An 18,344-nucleotide genomic window follows, 5' to 3' on the forward strand; every position below is an offset into this window, starting at 1 on the left:
CCCAGAGTGTATGCAAGTGAGCCCACGGAAAATGTCAGGCACCGAGATCATCTGGATGGGTTGACTACCAGGTGTGGTTACCGCATTCACAAAAGGGACTCCAGGGTCCCCCCCCCCCCCCCCCCCCCCCCCCCCCCGCGCCTTGGTCTGATGTGGGGCTTCCCGGAGGCAGCGGAGACCCTGTGGCTTCTTCCCCCCCTCCCCACCCCCCCAAGGGTGGGAGCGTCGGTGGGGGTGTGGAAGGGGTTTGGAGGTGGGGCCAAGGAGGGGGTGGGGGAGGGGGCCGGGCTGGAAGCGGGGGTGCGGGAGGGGGCGGGAACGGGGAGGGGGTGAGGAGGGGGAGGGGCGGGGCGGGGGCGGGGCGGGGCGCTCTTTAGGGGCGTGCACACTCCACAGGGACACGCGCTCTGGGCCGCGGCAACTCGCTCCAAGTTCCCTCCCTCGCGCTCCGCGAAGCCCGCCTGAGCCCTCCCACTCGGTGCAGACCGAACCATCGCGGCCGCCGCCGGCCGGGCCCTCCACGGCCTTGCGTCCCGGGCCGCCTCGGCTCGCGCGGGCAGCTCCGTATCCGTGGCCCCGCGGAGGCGGCGCGAGGACTCGGCCGGCCCCCGCGGCCCGCGCTCGGCCCTCCGGCGGCGCCGGCGGCCCGGACCCCGCGTGTGGCGGGCCCGACCTTCCTACCCGTCGTCCCCGGGAGCTTGGCGCCCGGCCGCGGACCGCACCGCCCGGGGCCGGGGAGCGCGGCCGAGGAGGTAAGGCCGGGCCGGGCAGGGGCTGGGGGTCGGGGCGGGGGGCCGCGCGGCGCCCCGGCTGCGGACAATGCGGGAGGCGCGCGCGGCCGGAACGCAGCCGGGTCCGCCCCCGAGCCTCCGCGCCGCGCCTGGCTGTCCGTCCGGCCCGGTCCCGCAGCCGCGCTGGCCCGGACGGACCCCGGCCGGCGGTGTGGGCCGCGAAGGGGGGAGGCGCCCGGCTGCGCGTCCGGGCTGGGCGGGGAGGCCGGGCAGGGGCGCTGCGGAGCCGGGCGGGCTTGCGGGGCGCGAGCGGCGGGCTCCCCGAGCGCGCCTGCTGCCTGCTGCTGGGGGAGCGGGCAGGCGAGGGACCGCGTCTCCTCGCGGGGTCTGCAGCTTCCGGGGCTGAATACTTGTTGGGGTGGGGGTGGGGGGGCGGGGGGGGTGTGTCTGGATCTCCTGATCGCCGGCTGGGCAATTCTGGCAAGAAATGCAGATTCAGAGGCTCTGAAAGTTTGTATTTGGTTGCCCCCCTCCGGCTCCGCCCGTGCCTCCCTCGTCTCCACTTTCTTTGAAAGCACACAGATTCGAGAGGGAATGAAAGTATCCTTGGCTCACTCGTGCCCCCCGTCACCCAGCGGAGCTCATAACTTCGCAGCACCGCGCGTTGCAGGCTGTGGGGAGGCGCCGGTGCCCGCTGCCCAGCCTGGTGCCCGCCGATTGTTGTCGGAGCAGGAGCAGCGTGGTGGAAATGGCAGTGACAGTGGTGCCTCTGCGCAGGCTTGCGGGGAGGGTGGCAGGGGTGACTTTGCCGTGTGCTTCAGTTACTCGGGGAAAGTGGAAGGAAAAACACCTGGTGCCCGGCTTCTTAACCCTTTCAAGTTGTGACTCGTTTCGTGAGCCGCAGAAATGGACGGGCTTTCTTCGCTGCCTGAGATCCAGGCAAACTGGGTTTCCCCCCCCCACCGCGGCCATGCCCTGTGCAAAATCTGGCACACATCTGTGACAACATTGCATGGCTGGCATTGTAAGGACTGCAAACTGGTCTGTTTTTGAGAAGGGCAATGTGGTAGTAGACTAAGCGTTTTTGCAATATCAATAATATGACTTTGCTTTTCCCCATTTCCCTTGTTGGTGTCCAAGATACCTATTCAGCCTTTCCCTCCGCACCGCCCCCCCCCCCCGCCCCAATTCACACTTAGAGTCATTCTATGGAAAATACCTGTACTAACTTGTATATATTTTGTGACATCACAACCCCTGGTCATTCAGATGAGCTATTTATTAATAAGCATAATTATTTTAACCTAAGGGCGAGGTGATGATAAGCCAGAATTCTTTGTCCGTAACATCCCCACTGATTTATCCTACGATATTTCTGGTGCTAGTATGGATCTTACAACAGTAAAGTCACTAATTGAACAGGGAGGTGGCCGTGCTTTGTCAACCTGATCATCGGTAAAGCGCTTTGAGCAGTGCCGGAAACCCAGTGCTAGGTGAGTAGCACCCTACTTTTCTTTTTTTAATTTTTGTTATCAGTCCCTGTGTTTTTCTGTACAGTTGTTTTTGTTTTTAAAATGGAAGAATTTCTAAGTCATGGTCTATTTTAAGTATTGGTTTAATTTTAGATCAGAATTGAGATTGGGTTGTTGTTTTGTTATGACTGACGATCTGTTGCGTGTTTTCTTCTGCACAATAAGGAGATCTGTACAGGCCAGCACATAGTCCTGAACAGTCCTATCCAGGTACATTTCATAATAAGGAGACTTAATTATCCTTAAGGGCCTAATTGAGGAGAAGCCTGGCCATTGGGAGAAACCCAGTCTGGACCCCATTCTGAACCCCCTCATTCTCTAGGTTGACAATAATACTTCCATTTGTACTTGAAAGAAGCATATTGGCACAACGGTTAGGTAACTCCCGCTGGGTCAAAAGGGAATAAAATACAAATGTGTGCCCCGTATATACATCAACCAGATCCTGTAATTCTTACTTGCACTTTAAATCTCTAGAGCAGCCTAATTAGCTAACATAAGAAAAATTAAAACGACTTACTTGCCGAGTGTCTGTACCCAAACGATTACGTTTGCTACCTAGATATTTTAAAAGATTGTCGGAAGTGTACATTCATTGTGAGGTTTTCTCCCCCTGCCCCCAGCCCTTTTAACTTTGAAACGATATCTCTCTCTTTCCCAAACAGTTTACTTAGCTAAGCAAAGGCATGGCATTAACTTTTGGGGCCCGGCCATACTATAGCTGCTGTAGATACAGTGTGGCAGGTAGGTGGAGCTGTGGATAATGCTGGTATAGACGAGGCAAATTTGTGGTCCAGGAGAATGGGATGGATTAATTTAGTAATCCCATTGTTTGCCCTCTCCCCAAAATATACTCCCGCCACACCGATCCTAACAGCCTCCTTAGGAATAAACTCTGTAAAAAATCTGTCCTTTGTATGTCCAACTTTTTTAGACTGTTTACTTGGCCACACTTTTCTCTCTGAAAAGCCACGGTATTCAGGTGTTACGACGAACGGTGCTTGTAAAAATCTTACTTGATCGACCGTACTCTTTACTCTCATTTTTTTCCGTGATAGGATAAGGTTGATTGTTCTGAGCCCAGAGGATCTCCAAGTAACCTGGACTTAAAAAAAATGTTTGTTAATTTTTAATTTTAGAGCAGGGGAGGGGCAGAGAGAGAGGGGGAGAGAATCTCAAGCAGGCTCCCTGACAAGGGGTTCCATCTCACGACTGTGAGATCATGACCTGAGCTGAAATCAGGAGTCTCACGCCTTAACCCTCTGACCACCCTGACACCCTATAAACCTGGACCTTTTTTCAATACTTAACTTTTAAGAGAGAGAAACAAATGATAAGAAACCCAGTTACGTCATGACTTGATTTAAGAAAACAGCTTCTCAGGGCGCCTGGGTGGCTCAGTCGGTTAAGCATCCGATTCTTGGTTTTGGCTCAGGTCACGGTCCCACGGTTCATGAGTTCAAGCCCCGCTCAGTGCTGATGGTGCAGAGCCTGCCTGGGATTCTGCCTCCTTCTCTCTCTATCTCTGCCCCTCCCTATCTCTCTCTCTCTCAAAAATGAATAAACAAACATTAAAAAAAATAGAGAGAGAACAACTTCTCGTTTATTCTCGTTTTTACCAGTTTTCTGACTCCCGGTATGATGCAATGAGAATTGATATGCAGGACGAAGGATCTGAAGCTCTGCAAAGCCATGACTCATCCGAGAAAAAATATATCCATTCTATTTAGTACAGCACCAAGGGTAGCAAGTGAATAAGAGGACTCAGAAGAAGAAGGCTTTCTGGACTGTAATCTGAGTTGTCTCTGTGGGCCGGCTCGGGGACCGGCCTCGTTCTGGGCAGTTGACGGCATGTTCTCTTTCTTCCAAGGCAGGATAGTTGTTATCTCCTTTCTGCTGGTGACGCAAAGTGACTGGGTGAATCGCAGTGGTTTTACCCCTGGGCCGTGTGTGCCCCGGAGCCCCTGAATCTTTCCACCACACCGAGGGGGATAACCTCTGTCTTGGAGGTGCTCCCCTACATTCTTTTTGGGTCTGATACCAACAGATCTCTTCTTCGTAACCAAGTGACATGCTTTGAAGTTCTTGACCAGTGCTTAGTCATTAAGGGGTACGAGGCAGGAGACCTTAAGCTAATTTTAGTGTTTAGAGGCCACCTCTTAAGATTTTGCAATACTTTATTAAAGCCTCCTTATTTTAAGAGGGTTGAGGAGAAGGACGGCAGGTTTGACTTTCTTGAACTATGTAAAGGCGGGTGCACATGGCCTAGAGGGTGAAGGTAGTGTTAGGACTGTTTCTGGCTTTCTGGCTCAGGGGATCTGGTGAAAGTCTTAGCCTCCTTGAACCCCCACTGACTTTCTTTCCCTTGGGTTAAAGGACCTGTTTTTCATTTTGATCACTTAAAAACATCAAATAATCAAATACGTTATGGTGATGAATGAAACGTTGGATGAACACTTCGTTCAGCGGGCTCATTTTTTTCAACCTGACATTTTAGCCAGAGCCTAATTTCGTGTTTCTCGCAGCCACTAAAATTGACATTGCTATAGAAATACAAAGAAGTCGTCTGGGGGAATTGTTCAGAACAGAACACAAATTCTGCCCAAAATGTTTACCAAAGAAACTAAAGGTAGCGTTGATTCTGAGGTTTGGATGGATACGTTACAGGATCGTCCGGCCCGGAAGATTGGGGAGAAAGTGGTAAGAAATACAATTTTTCTTTGTGTGTGTGTGTCATCATCCACGCAGGTAACTGCAGATAATTAAGGTATGGGCAAAGCTTCAGAATTTCTGCAGAATACATTTTCCTCCTGTTTTTAAGCCTGGGTTTGTTTCTAGATGATCTTTTGTAACGCAGCATGAATGACCTTACGTCATGTATCTTCCTTTTCTGACACGTTAGATTTCCTCCTTCTTGTGAGAAAGGACGAATGTAATGTTCACGTTTTTAACATTGAGTCTCATAAAGAGAATTACAGAAGACCACAGCATTCAAAGACATAAGACTCATTTCTTCGTTTTGTTTTGTTTTGGAAACTTTAGTAGTTAGTAGATGAAACAAATTGCTTCCTCTTTCCAGTGTATGTTAGTGATAAAAATAGTGACCATGTGGATGATTTAAACAATTTTAAACTGGAACTGGAGCTAAAGCTGGGGTTTAAAATTGTAAACACTTTAGAGGGAAGTTCAAAGGTGAATACTGAGCAAAAGGAAACAGTATGTCACTTGGCCGACAGGTTTTCTAGAAGAATTATAAGAATTCTGTGGTATGTTTTATATATACATCCGAGCAAAATCAATGGGTTTTGAAATTATCCAGTCTAGATAAAGCTTTTAAAGATACAATTTAGAAACATATGGGAAATTTCTGAGTGGTTATCTGGGAAGGCAAAGCATTTGCTCCTCATAAGCCCCACTGGAAGTTTCTTTCTTTCTTTGTTCTTTCTCTCTCTCTCTTTTTTTTTTTTTTTTTTTTGACTTTTCAGGAAGAATCACAGATACACTTCAAAATGATCATTGTCAGCATTTTTTTTGTCCCATTGGCTGGAACTTAATGAAAAGGAAGTAACTATGAGGGGCGCCTGGGTGGCTTAGTCAGTTAAGTGTCCCACTCTTGATTTCGGCTTAGGTCATAATCTCACAGTTTGTGAATTGGAGCCCTGCATTGGGCTCTGTGGTGACAGTGGGGATCTTGCCTGGGATCCTCTCTCTGCCCCCTCCCTCAAAATAAATAAATAAACTTAAAAAAAAAATAAAAAGTAACTATACACATAAATGTAGCTTAGTAATGTCTTCTATTATGGTTATTATGTTAAATGGGTATTTATAGAGGATCCTTTGTGCACCTGCCTGGGTACTGGGGATAAGCAGTGTCCAAGGAAGACAAGGTTCCTACCTCTTTTAGGCTTTATGGCATGAGTGGAAGCAAAAGATAATAAGATAAACAAACAAATAATGACAGTAACCATCTGAACTGGGCTGGGTGGTCTTGGAGGGCTCCAAGAAGGATGTTTGAGCTGAGCCTTAAGTGAAAAAAAAGGAGGGGGGGGGCAACCTCTGGAAGGTCCCTGGGTAGAGAGGGTGGCTTGTGCAAAGGCCCTGAGGCAGACAGAACCTGCATTTGTGAAGAACGGGAACTTGCAGCAGAGGGACCAGGTCAGCAGGGCCTTGAAGGCCATGGAGGGGAGAGTTTCTGTTTATTCTAAAGTCGTGGGTGCTGCTGGAGGGTGGGACGCAAGGAGGACCGGGCTCCGGCAGCTCATGTGGCCCCCCTTTTGGAGAATGGACTGTCGGGAAAGAGCGGAAATGGGGAGTCAATGAGAAAGCTGTTGTGGTGACCAGCCAGTTGGGCTGGAAGGAACGAAAGGCGATGAGGGGTGGGGAACCTGATATTGGCACCATTTTGAATGTCTCCTAACCTAACCCACTGTTGATCTTAAGATGCATTGTTATCGCATGGCACGCTAAGAAGAGAAAACATACTACCAGTTAAACTGTGATGCACCACCCGCTGTGATATGAATCCTCATTTCAAGGTATTAAAATGGGAAAACAGATGTGTCTTAGAATCGGTGAAATAGGGTACATTCTGGAGCTCACGCTGAGAGGGCCTTGCTGCTTTCTGTTTTATTTCTATTTGCGTATCAGTGATACAAACCGAATCCTGTTATTTGGAAGGACCTGGGCCGGGGTGGGGGTGGGGGTCATATATAGTGGAATCCCCTACCTCAGGATTGGAAGCTAGGCAATTGCATCCGGTGGAAGCAGTCTTTCTGATACTTTAAAAACGTGTCGAGAAGGCATTCACAGATTCTTTTGCCCCCAGACGCACAACAGACTGTGGGTGTCAGAGATAAAGGAAATTGGGACGGCCCGGATTCGTCAGATTCAAGGGGAGTCGCCGACGCTGTGTGCACATTCAGAACGGGGTGGCAGAGCCCTTGGGAATTACAAGCTTTATTTCTGTTACACTGGGAGCAAGGCAGGGTGAGGGCAGGGTGAGGGCTCGGTCAGGGCCATGCGGATTCCAGGCCAAACACTTAGCTGTAAGCCAGCAAGTAGTGGAGCCCATGACCGACAGACTGAGAGGAGGTTTTATAGTTGAGTTTTTCTGGGTGCGGAGATCGGCTCTGTGTGAACTTGAGTGAGTTGTGGAGGCTTCTGGAACCTCAGTTTCCTGATCTGTAAAACGGGGATGACGTATAGCATCGGATTGCCGTGACGGTTAAGTAAGATGATGCTGCCCAATGCCTGGTGCTCCACAGAGATGAGTTGCTGTTACGTGTTACTGTCTCGTAGATTTCGTGCCTTTTTCCATCTGTCTCTTTTTTAAATGTTTATTTATTTATTTGAGAGAGAGAAAGAGAACGTGGGGCAGGGGGGAGAAAGAGAGAGAGAGAGAGAGAGAGAGAGAGAATCCCAAGCAGGCTTCACTCCATCAGTGCAGAGCCAGGGCGGGAGGGGGCGGGTGTCAGACTCATGAACCATCGAGATCTTGACCTGAGCCAAAATCAAGAGTCAGACACCGAACCGACTGAGCCACCCAGGCGCCCCCGTCCATCGCTCTTGTATGTTCTCATCACACGGGTCACAGGACGAGAGTCACGTTTTCAGAGACTCACCCTGACCGCTGAAGCTGAGGTCGCCCGTTCTCCGACCACCCTTCTTTCCCTCTTTCCCATCGTCCTGCCGCATTTTCTGCACAGCCCTCATGCCTCGCTGAAATTGTGGGATTTGTTTACATATTGAAAATACAGTTTCCAGGGTGAGAGGGATGCTGTCACGGAAGCTGCTGAATCCACGTGGCCGGAAACTGTGCCAAGCACCTGGCAGGCTTTCCGACCGGGGTGCGAGGTGAGGAGGTCCTTGCCTGTGGGACCTCGAAGGCCCTAAAGTCTGAGATGCCAGCTTTCAGGCACCTAGTCCCTCTGTAAAAACCACAAGAGCAGACACGATAGAGAAATGCACCCGCCGTTAAAACGCAACCAGTGCTTGGGAAACAGTGCTGGCCATTCCAGAAGCCGGCCCTGACGTTGTGGCCTCAGCCGTCAGCCTCATAGACCTGCCCGGTCAGCTGTGTGGACTGTGGGCTATCTCCCCTGCTTCTGAGTTATATTCAGTTACTTGTGATGCCCCATCTCATCACCATGACTTTGGTTGGGGCATTTTCATGTTGTGTGTATTTTGCAAAAGGGAATTATTTGTATATTCTTTTCCAGGCTTTTAATCTTTCACGGTACTTGCTTGTTGATTGCAGTCTTTGGGTGGAGTTTAGTGACTAATATCAAAGGACGTATTTTCAAATCTCAGTGCAGACACTCCACAGTCGTGGACGTGTGTGCATGTTTATTCAATACACGTACAAGCTCTTTCTTCCCTGGCTACCAGGGGGTCAGCGCTTCCACAGTGGGTCAGAAACAGACCGTTGGAAACTAGGAACTCAGACGTGCTGAGAAATACCAGTGAATCCTGACAACGCTTCTGTGTCTTGACTACGCGGTCAGAACAAGGTGAAATGGGAAAGCTCATTGTCCTCTTGACTGTGAGTTGGGGATTTAAAAAATCCTTTTAATCTGTCCCCTGGCCCGTGCTCATTCCAGTGCTCATTCATTGGAATGTTGTGATTTTTCAGAATCAGATGTTATTCTTCCCAATAAATTTTGTTCTTGTGTAGTGACCATGAGAGGAGAAGAGAGATCTTTGTGTCGGTTCTGAATATGGCCGCTCCCGGGTGCGATTCCTCGCTTTTGCGGGCTTCGGTCCAACCTGCAGCGCGTATCGGGTGTGTGACCACGTAAACCTTCTCCTAGTGCTTTGGTCAGCGTGGCCACCATCTTTGAAGGGATCAGCTAGCTGTCTAGCAGCTCAGTTATTTAATTTCGTGGAGATTTTATTCTATCTGATTCCTGTTAGCGGATTGAAATGTATAGCTCTTGTAGGGGGAAGAGTTTTCCAACCATACGCATCTGCATCTCGTGGTAAGTTGAAGTACGTATCAACCTGTGTTGTTTGGAAATTGGTTTTACGTGAATATTCCACCGAAGTGATAGGAGTTCATGTGAGGCATTGAACGCGAGGCATTCAGCTGTTGAAAAGCTCTCTCTGCCCTTCGGACCTTTCCCAAAAGGTGTTTAGGTACCGCGAGTTAGCGATCGAGAGACGGCATCACCGAGACCTTGTAAGGTCAGGACACCAAGACGTGATGAGACGTGTTTATACATTTGGTGTCCGAAATACTTGAATATCTTCATTTTAATTTGGACCTTGTATTTTACCAGATTCATACAGACCTTGTGTTAGTCAGGATCCTCCTGAGAAACAGAATCGATAGGTTGCTGTCTCTGCCTCTGTCCCTATCTCCGTCTCTTTTTAAGGGAGATTTATTATAAGGAAGTGGCTCGTGCGAGTAGGGAGGCTGGGAAGTCCCAGATCTGTCACCTGGAGCCTGGAGACCCAGGGGAGCCCATGGTGTAAGTTCCAGTGTGAGGGGAGGGCAAGACGATGTCTCAGCTCACAGAGTCTGGCAGCGATCAGATTGTCCCTTCTCCCCTTTTGTGGTATTCAAGCCTTCCACAGACTAGATGAGGCCCACCCGCGTCAGGGGGTGGGGCGGGGAGGGCAGTCTGCTTCACTCAGTGGACAGGGTCAAGTGTTAATCTCACCCAGGAACATCCTTCCAAGCACACTCTTGCGTAACCAAGTATCTGGGCACCTGGTGGCCCAGTCAGGTTGATGGGTACACTTCTTTAGTCCTCATGCCAGGCCACTGCCTGTTGCAGGAGAATGGAAGTGACCTCAGTGCTGCTTTTGACCTTGTCCGTCCTCTGAAGTGTCTGGGTGCCCGTGCTGAAATTGTCCGTGTGCTTTGCAAACGGCGTCCCGTGTACCCCAGCGATGCCTACGTGACATGGGGGACGCACCATCAATGAAGCAAAGGTTCATCTTTTTTATTTTAGGAGAAAAAGAAAGCTTAGCAAACGTTCATCTTTTTATTTTATTTTATTTTTATTTTTATTTTAGCTTCATCACGTTTTCTTTTCTCCATCACTTTTCAGCCCCTCTATCCGGTCTTGGAACAGAAAGTCATATAAAGGGAATATGATGTCAGCAGGCATTTTTCCCCTTGCATTTTGATAAGTAAAGAAGCAAAACTCCTGTAAGAAACTCCCCTCTCCCAATAAAAGGGTAAATTCCTCAAACCTGACATAGCAAACATACTCGCAAGCAAGACAACTTTTGTCTGTGCTCATAGATTTTCAATCGATCAGTCGATGCTTTGTGGTCTAATGAAATGACAACGTAGGAATCATGAAAAGCTTGTCTTCGGAAAGGGGTGAATTCTTTCCCCTGCATCTGAGCTGACGCTGACATCAGGAATGTGCCCCGTGAGGGAGAGGGGCCTTCAGATGGATGGTTCATGCCAGCTCATGCGTAGCATCTTAATACTGAAGTTAGGACCCTGGTCTCCTTTGACATCCTCTCTGTCCCTGAGTCTGAAATATCTCTCCTGCTTGCCCGTCTCGGCATTCTTTTTTTTTTTAAGTGTATTTATTTTGAGAGAAGGAGAAAGAGAGCATGGGCAAGTGGGGGAGGGGCAGAGAGAGAGAGGGGGAGAGAGAATCGCAAGCAGACTCCACACTGTCAGCATGGGCTCATCCCATGACCTTGAGATCATGACCTGAGCCGGTTCAGAGAGTAGGATGCTTAAGTGACTGAGCCCCCTGCCTGTCTGCATTCTCAGTGCATCTTCCACCTTAGTCCATTCCTTGGCCATCTTCTCCTTTCTGTTTCGTGGTCCTGCCCTGAACCTTCTTCCCTTTCCTGCCTCTCTTGTACCGTCTCCAAAATTAGCCGAGGTATCCGTCTATCACCTTGTCCACCTGCTCCAAGCCCGGACCGCATGCTCAAAACAAAGTCTTATTAACGTGCCATTCCTGTTCTTCCCAGCGTGGCTCCCGTGTGCCTCTGGCATCTCTCTGCATTGCACCTGCTGTTTCTTCTGCCTCCGGCGCCCCTTCCCCTCCGCTCTGCTTCATGCAATCCTGGCCACCCAAAAAGGCTTCTGTCATGTCTCCTCTTTAATTATTTTCCCTGACCACATATGGTCTGAATGAAAAAGGGCAGAAGAAACAATCTTGTTTTTTATGATGTTTAAATAACTTGAATGCAAGGGCATAAAGGTAGATCTCTGCCTCATGACTTATTCTTGTGAATATCTGCTTCAGCCTTAAGCTACCTGAGTGGTTTTGCATCTCAAGATTGAGGTGAATGACTTCTCAGATGCCAAAGGAGTTGGCGGCTGAAATCAAGGCATTACTCTTGGTAATAATCCCGAGAGATCACGGAGAAGGCGAGAGGTGCCAGAATCGAGATAAATGCCCTGGTTTTTCAGAAAGTGACAAGAGATTCCAGACCCACACTGTCCAATATGGTGGCCACCCATGACTCCTGAGCACTGGCTGTGTGGCTAGCATGACTTCAGATATCCTGCAGGTGTGATATGTCAGATTTTGCAGATTTCGTTTGAAAACAGAATGCAAAATCACTCATTAATATTTTTCATATTACAAGTGAAAATGATATTTTGGATTGATTGAGTTGAATAAAATATGCTGTCAAAATTCATTTCATCTTCTTCTTTTTAATTTTTAATATACCTACCAAGAGGATTTGAAATGACATATATGGCTCACATCTGTGGCTTGCATTATATTTCCATGGGAGGATGCCGTTCTAGACTCTACAATTCAATTATTTTACTCCCTATCCTTGGCAGTGTTCTAAAACATAGTGTTAAGCAGATGGTTGTGTACTTGCAGGGAAGGGAATAGTCATAACTGAAAGCAAGAATCGTTTCACGAAGAACAAATCATGCCAAGCTAACCTCATTTTTTTTTCATAAGGTTACTAGCCTAGAAGATCGGAATGATTCTGTAGATTTCTATCTGGCTTTCTGTAAAAACATTTGAAACATCTCCGCTGATCAGCTCGAGAGCAACGTGGAGCCCATAGAATTGTGGTTGATTGCGTGGCTGTGTCTGTAGCTGGTTGAACTCGGTTCTCAGAATATCTTGTGTTGATTGTGGTGTCAGGAACAGGTGGGGAGGCTCTCAGGCTTCCCGTAGAGCCTGTTCCATTTGGGTGACACGAGGGAACAGAAACGAAGGTCGTCTGTGAAGAGGTCAAGTTTGACCAGGTCTGAAAGGAGGCATGCCACACCAGCCACGTTCTGCCGAATGGTCTGGATCCCATTCAGCGAACACATTTATTGAGTTTATATGTGCTCACGGCGCTCCGTTGGGTGCTGAGAATAAAAATTAATAATACATCGTCCCTAACCTCAAAATTTCCTCTGGCGAGAAAGAAAACCTCCAATAAAGTCGCACACTCGCTGGTAACGCATCGGTAGAGGCGTGTGTGTGTAGGCACCTCACCTCTGCGGCCCCAGAGAATGGCGTAGTATTAATTGGTCTGAAACTAAAATCGTTATCCTTAATGCCTCATATCTAACATATATGGCACCTTCATTTATGAGAGGGTTTTTTTCCCTAATTGGTTTTATTTATATTCTTCCAGCTTCACTGAATTACCATGGACAAAGAAAAGTCATACGTAGGATATACAGCGTGAAGTTTTGGCATATGTATGCATTATGAAATGGTGGCCACAGTTAAGCTAAGTAACACATCCACTACCTCACGGAGTTACCGTGTGTGTGTGTGTGTGTGTGTGTGTGTGTGTGTGTGTGGCGAGAACATTTAAGATCTACCCTCTTAGCAAATTTCAAGTAGACATCCGGGTTCACCGGGCCCATGTACTAGAGTGGGTCCTTCAAAACTGTTACTTCTCAAAGAACATTCTGGCTTTGCTCGCTAGGGACAGAAGCACGTCATCTGCCTTCTGGCCGGGCTTTTGGGCCCTCCGTTGAAAATTATGAACCGACTGAGCTCTTAACAATCCAAGAGGCTTATTTGTTGGGGAAGATTCTTTCACGGGTTTACGGAGCCCCTCCACTGCTTTGGTTTTGTCAACTTTGACCTTCCACGTAGGTGGCGCTAGGCAGCATTTGGGTGGCCAGGAGTTATCTTGGATCCTTTTAGAATCATCTTCCTGACAGCGTGGCCCTCTTGTCCCTCCTGCCCTCTGTTTGGGTTGAAGACTGTTCCAGAGGTGGCCATGACATCTCCCTCTGTATTTTGGTGGAGACGTCAGTAAGTACCTCTTGCACTGTTACCAGCCGGGGTGTTCTACACTTTACACACTTGAAAATGCGTCAGAAACACGTGAGGCAAATAATTTGATCAGAAACAATAAACTTGAAGCAAAATTTAAGCTCACCTATAGCGGCTTAGTAGGAAACTATGTGTAGTGTTTCTCTGTCTTGACCGGTTTCTGTGCTTTAATTTTCTCTAGGTTCTTAAACTACCTGGTTCCCTCTGATGACAATTTTTCTTAAAGGTATCTCACATCTTTCGTGAAAGAGGGCAGGGTTCACGGTAAAACCAGAGGAGTTCTTAATGTGATTTTTGGTCTATAAGTTGGTTGTTGAAAATCCTTTGTATTCGGAAGGTAGGAGTTACCTATGTGACCTTGTTGAAACTTGCATACTAAATATTTACATTGGGGCGGTCAGGTGTTTAATTCTTTATCTTTTGTGGGTGTGAAAAATATTTAGAGGTCATTTCTTTTTTCCCATCCCCAATTACAAGTTTTATGGAGTCCTGTGGCAGAAAATTTCTTCCAACTTAATTGCCTCTTGGGTAGAACATCTCAAAGGGGGGTTTGGCGATGTCTCTGGGCCACGAGCAGTGCATTCTCTGGGAGGGTGTGGTGACGGGAGCGTGAGGCAGGCATACCCTTGGGATCCTGTGCCTTGGCGGGGGGGCTGCTGGTGGTCACCTGAGGTTACCCATTTCTTCTGACAACAACACTGCTGTGTCGGTATTGCTATGGTCCCGCCTACAGGGACACTGGGGCCAAAAGGTAGCACCAGTGGTATCTTCAAGTCACTGGGGAGTGGAAAAGCTGGTATAGAGCATATACTCAGTGGGCAGAAGGAGGCGTTCTCCCTGCCCCCCCCCCCCCCCCCCCAGCCTGCTCTTCCCTTTCCCGGGGTCCGTGTCTCATTTCCCTGAGGTGGCAAGGTGGAGTGAGCATTCCCACATTTGCCTTCTCGGGCAGGTGCCTCCCTGCCTGGAGCTGTTCTCAGAGCTCCTGCATTTCACCGTCCCCTGGGATGTCCCCTCTGCCAACCCTGCTTCCCCCCCAGGCTTGAGAGGGATTGTTGGTGACCCTCTGATGGGTTTTCCTGGAGCACCTTCCCACCCAGACAGGCTGTTTTGGAATTAGACAGGGTGCAACTGAGACTGACTGGGCTTTACTTAAAGATTTGTTTCAGTACCGCAAATGAAGGCGAATACCTGGTGTTCCAGAATCTTTACCTATGTATATCAAACACGAAATATAACAGCAAGTGCCGAGGCCAGTGTAAGAGGATGGGGGGGTGGGGAGGGTTGGGATATCCCAATGGCCGTCCCCCGACCCGCACATCTCGTCGGATGGAGATGGGCTACTCTCCTGTCCAGACGCCCAGCCCGGCACATTTCTGGGCTCAGTACACAGTGGTTGACTATACTCGAAAAGCCTCTGTGGGGTGGAGGGATTAGTGACTGCATGCTCTGCCGGGTGCCCAGCCAAGACCCACGGGGGAAAGTGATATGGAGGCGGGTTTCAACTTAATGAAGGTCACAGCTGCCCCAGATCAGAATGGGCTGCCTTATAAAGTGGACTTTCCGTTGTTGGGATGGGGAAGTGGGGGTTCGGAGGGAGCTGGGCAGTGGGCTTTCTGTCCCCTACGCTGAGACCCAGGTTGTTTTCATCCTGACTTCCCAGCTTCACCCACAACCCCCATGGCTGTCGCCATTTCTAGCGGCATGTTTTTGACTTCTCATTTTGGGTTTATTTCATGATGCCTCGCAAGCTGAATCTGCTCCACGGTAGACTTAACAGAATCTATTCAGGGCACTCTCTCAGGGGCACGGTGTTGGAAAATAAGGTCACATCTCTCTTTAACACCAAAGTAAACTGATAACTGCTTGTAAGCAGAGTAGGAGAGGGGCAAAGCGGCTGGCCTTCAGGTTGGGGCATCTGTCACCGTGCCGGAAACGAGACTGGAGCTTGTGTCTCCTGGGATCAGGGATTTTCTGTGCATCAAGATCCCGGCAGCCGCGGGTGCAGAGTTCTCTTGCCTTCCAATCTCTCTGGCTTGGCAAGTGCCCAAGCAAAACGGGAACTACTGGGGCTGACTTGGCGAAACAGCTCTTCCTCGAAAGGGCCTTCAAGACTGCCTAATCCAGTGATCCACACTGTCGACCCAGTAAGACCGTCTGGGATTCTGTAGTGTCCCGGGCTACCTTCTTCGGGTAGGAATTGGGGGGCACTGCGGAGTTTGCTGGTGACAGTGATGCACACAGGTGGCTGTGGGAGCCCTGGATCCGGGCCAGTGACTCCAAAACAGCAGACTTACCTAGAGGGTTAAATACAGATTGCCAGTCGGCTCCCAGAGTTTCTGATTAAGAAGGTCCAGGGAGGACCTGAGAGTTTGCATTTCTAACAGGTTCCCTGTGGATGCCAAACTGCTGATCGGGGTGAAATCCTCATTTTAGGGGTGCATGGTGCTACCCTGAGAGCCCCCAGGCACAGTAAACTTTGCAGGATCCTGGGCAGGAGGGAGGGAGGGAGGCTCATGGGAGGTGGATGTCTTGTGGGAAAATGCCGCAGAGGGCAGAGTTACAGACGTTCTCCCGACAAAGATCTGCCTTATCACAGGCTTTCATTTCCCATCAAGAATCTGAAACAAAGCTCATAATTTTTAATGGAACACTTCTGCTTAATAAGCTGTGCGTATGTATGTTTTCCCCTAACCATTCTGCTTTCATCTTTAGTCTGTGTGGATACTCACATTTAAAATATCAGTTGAGGGGTTGCCTGGGTGGCTCAGTCCGTTAAGCGTCCGACTCTTGATTTTGGTTCTGATCACGATCTCAGGGTTGTGAGATCAAGCCCCGCATCAGGCTTTGCGCTGGGTATGGAACCTGCTGGAGATTCTGTCTCTCTCCCTTCTACCATTCATGCTCTCTCTCTTTCTAAAAAAAAAAAAAGAAAAAGAAAAAGAAAAAATTATCAGTTGAGTTATGATTTGCTTTTCAGAGTACCGTTTATTCAACATTTTTAGACGCTTGGAAGCAAGACTATGATAAAACTGTGTTTTATTTTAAAATAAAAATAATTAATGGAAATCTGGAACATATTCAGCTTTCATAAAATATTTTTAAACGTAGTGATTCTGAGGTGTTTTCGTTAACATAAAAACTTTGAGCCACAAAAGTATACTTACTTCCTTAGGTTAAAAAAAATGTTTTTATGTCAAAAAAAAGGCACCTGGATGGCCTAGTCAGTTAAGCGTCTGACTCTTGATTTCATCTTGGGTCGTGATCTCATGAAATTGAGCCCTGCTTTGGCCTCTGTGCTGACAGCATGGAGCCTGCTTGGGATTCTCTCTCTCTCCCTCTCCCTCTCTCTCTCTCTCTCTCTCTCTCTCCCTCTCCCTCTCTCTCTCTCTCTCTCTCTCTCTCCCCCTCTCCCCCCCCGCCCCCTCCCCTACATGCACTCTCTTGTTCAAAATAAATAAATTCAAAAAAATAAAAATAAAAAATTTTTTTACAAAATGGTATCCTTGGGAGTTTTTTTTTTTAGCTGATAAATTTGGTGTTCTTTATTTTGAAACAGCTAGGCTCTTTTTGTTTTAGGGTACATAAAATTTACACTCTTGGAATAATTTTTCTTATTTCAACAAAAATTAATGTAGATATCATTAACTTGATTAAATTTGGAGGAATATAGTAAAGGTGATTTCTAAATTTACTCTTGGGTCCATAGGTAAAAATGCCTTTCATGAACTGAAACATGTCTTTAAAGAGTTACAAGGATTTAAAGTAATGAAATGTGTATTCTATAATTAAAATAAGTCCTATTTGGAAACAAGTGTAATTCAAAGAATATCGAACTATTCCTTATCATGTCATTTGACTCATTCTATTTTTACGGTGTAATTATATCGTCGACCCATTTAATCTGAATACCTCACAAAACAGAAACTAGGGTATCTTTTAAACCATTTTAGAATCTGAGAAATCCGACGTCTCTTTGGTGAGTGTGGCCAACGGGAGCTAGAACATGTATCCTCTGTGGCTCTTTGATGATTTTTTTTTTTTTATCTATGAAACGGATACTTTTAGATAAATGGGTATACGGAGCAAAAAGAAGGCTAGGAGTTGAAGTGAAATCTGTATTCTCTATCTATTATTACATAAGAAGTGACCACGAAACTTGGTGGCTCAAAAAATGATGTGTCTCGTCCTCCCACTTCTGTGGGGGTCTGGGGTGTCTCGGGAAATTGCAGTCAGCGTGTTGCTGGGGCTGTGGCCACTGGGAGCCTGGACGGGGCCTGGAGGAGCTACATCCAGGGGGGCTCAGCTGGGTGCCGGGTGCATTGATGCTGGCTGGCTCTTGGTTGGGTGGGTGGACCTCAGTTCCTCCCCGCCGGGGGCCTTTCCTACCCCTGTTTGAACTGTTTCGGTCACAGGTCCAATTCTTGGCCAAGGAAGCCCCAGGGAATGATTCTTCACTATGTCCAAGACTGGCTCCCCCCCTCCCCAACTCTCCGTAGTCCCCAGGTTTTGGCCGAGGTGCTCCTTTGCTCCAGGAAGTGCTCTAGGGAGACACCTGCAATGTTCATTGCTTCCAGGCGCGGTGATCGGCATGTGCTAGCCTAAAAGGGAACGTGCCCGGCGAAGTTTTCCTGAGGAAGGTCATCCCCGAGCTGAGTCACATCTACCTCCCTAAGGTAGGTGTTGCGTAGGTGAAGGGATGGGCTGGGGGTGGGGGGCTGGGGGGAGAAATTCAGGAGGGAAATTGCAGCCAGACGCGCCAGACCAAGTCAGGGAACTGAAGCGTGAAACGGCTCGGGCCAGTCGGGGATGCTCCAAGCAATTGAGTTTTGCAGCTTAAGCTGAAATGTTTG

General features: G+C 48.4%; 1 protein-coding gene across 6 annotated transcripts in view; it reads left to right on the plus strand.

The window, feature by feature from the left end:
- Positions 1–1,972: 1,972 nt before the first annotated feature.
- Positions 1,973–18,344, plus strand: part of FAM110B (family with sequence similarity 110 member B) — a 141,402-nt gene continuing 125,030 nt past the window's right edge. For 2 of the 6 annotated variants that reach the window (XM_053896549.1, XM_053896546.1), the window contains exon 1: positions 18,044–18,167. The gene's annotated coding sequence lies outside the window, so the exon portion shown is untranslated. Of the gene's footprint in view, positions 2,225–17,077; positions 18,168–18,344 lie in introns of those variants that run through there. The other 4 variants (XM_053896547.1, XR_008420057.1, XR_008420058.1 and 1 more) reach the window with 4 other exon arrangements.

This window comes from Panthera pardus, unplaced genomic scaffold (assembly GCF_024362965.1).
Source record: "Panthera pardus isolate Hobbes unplaced genomic scaffold, ASM2436296v1 HiC_scaffold_7, whole genome shotgun sequence".
In the NCBI taxonomy this organism is placed as follows: Eukaryota; Metazoa; Chordata; class Mammalia; order Carnivora; family Felidae; genus Panthera; species Panthera pardus.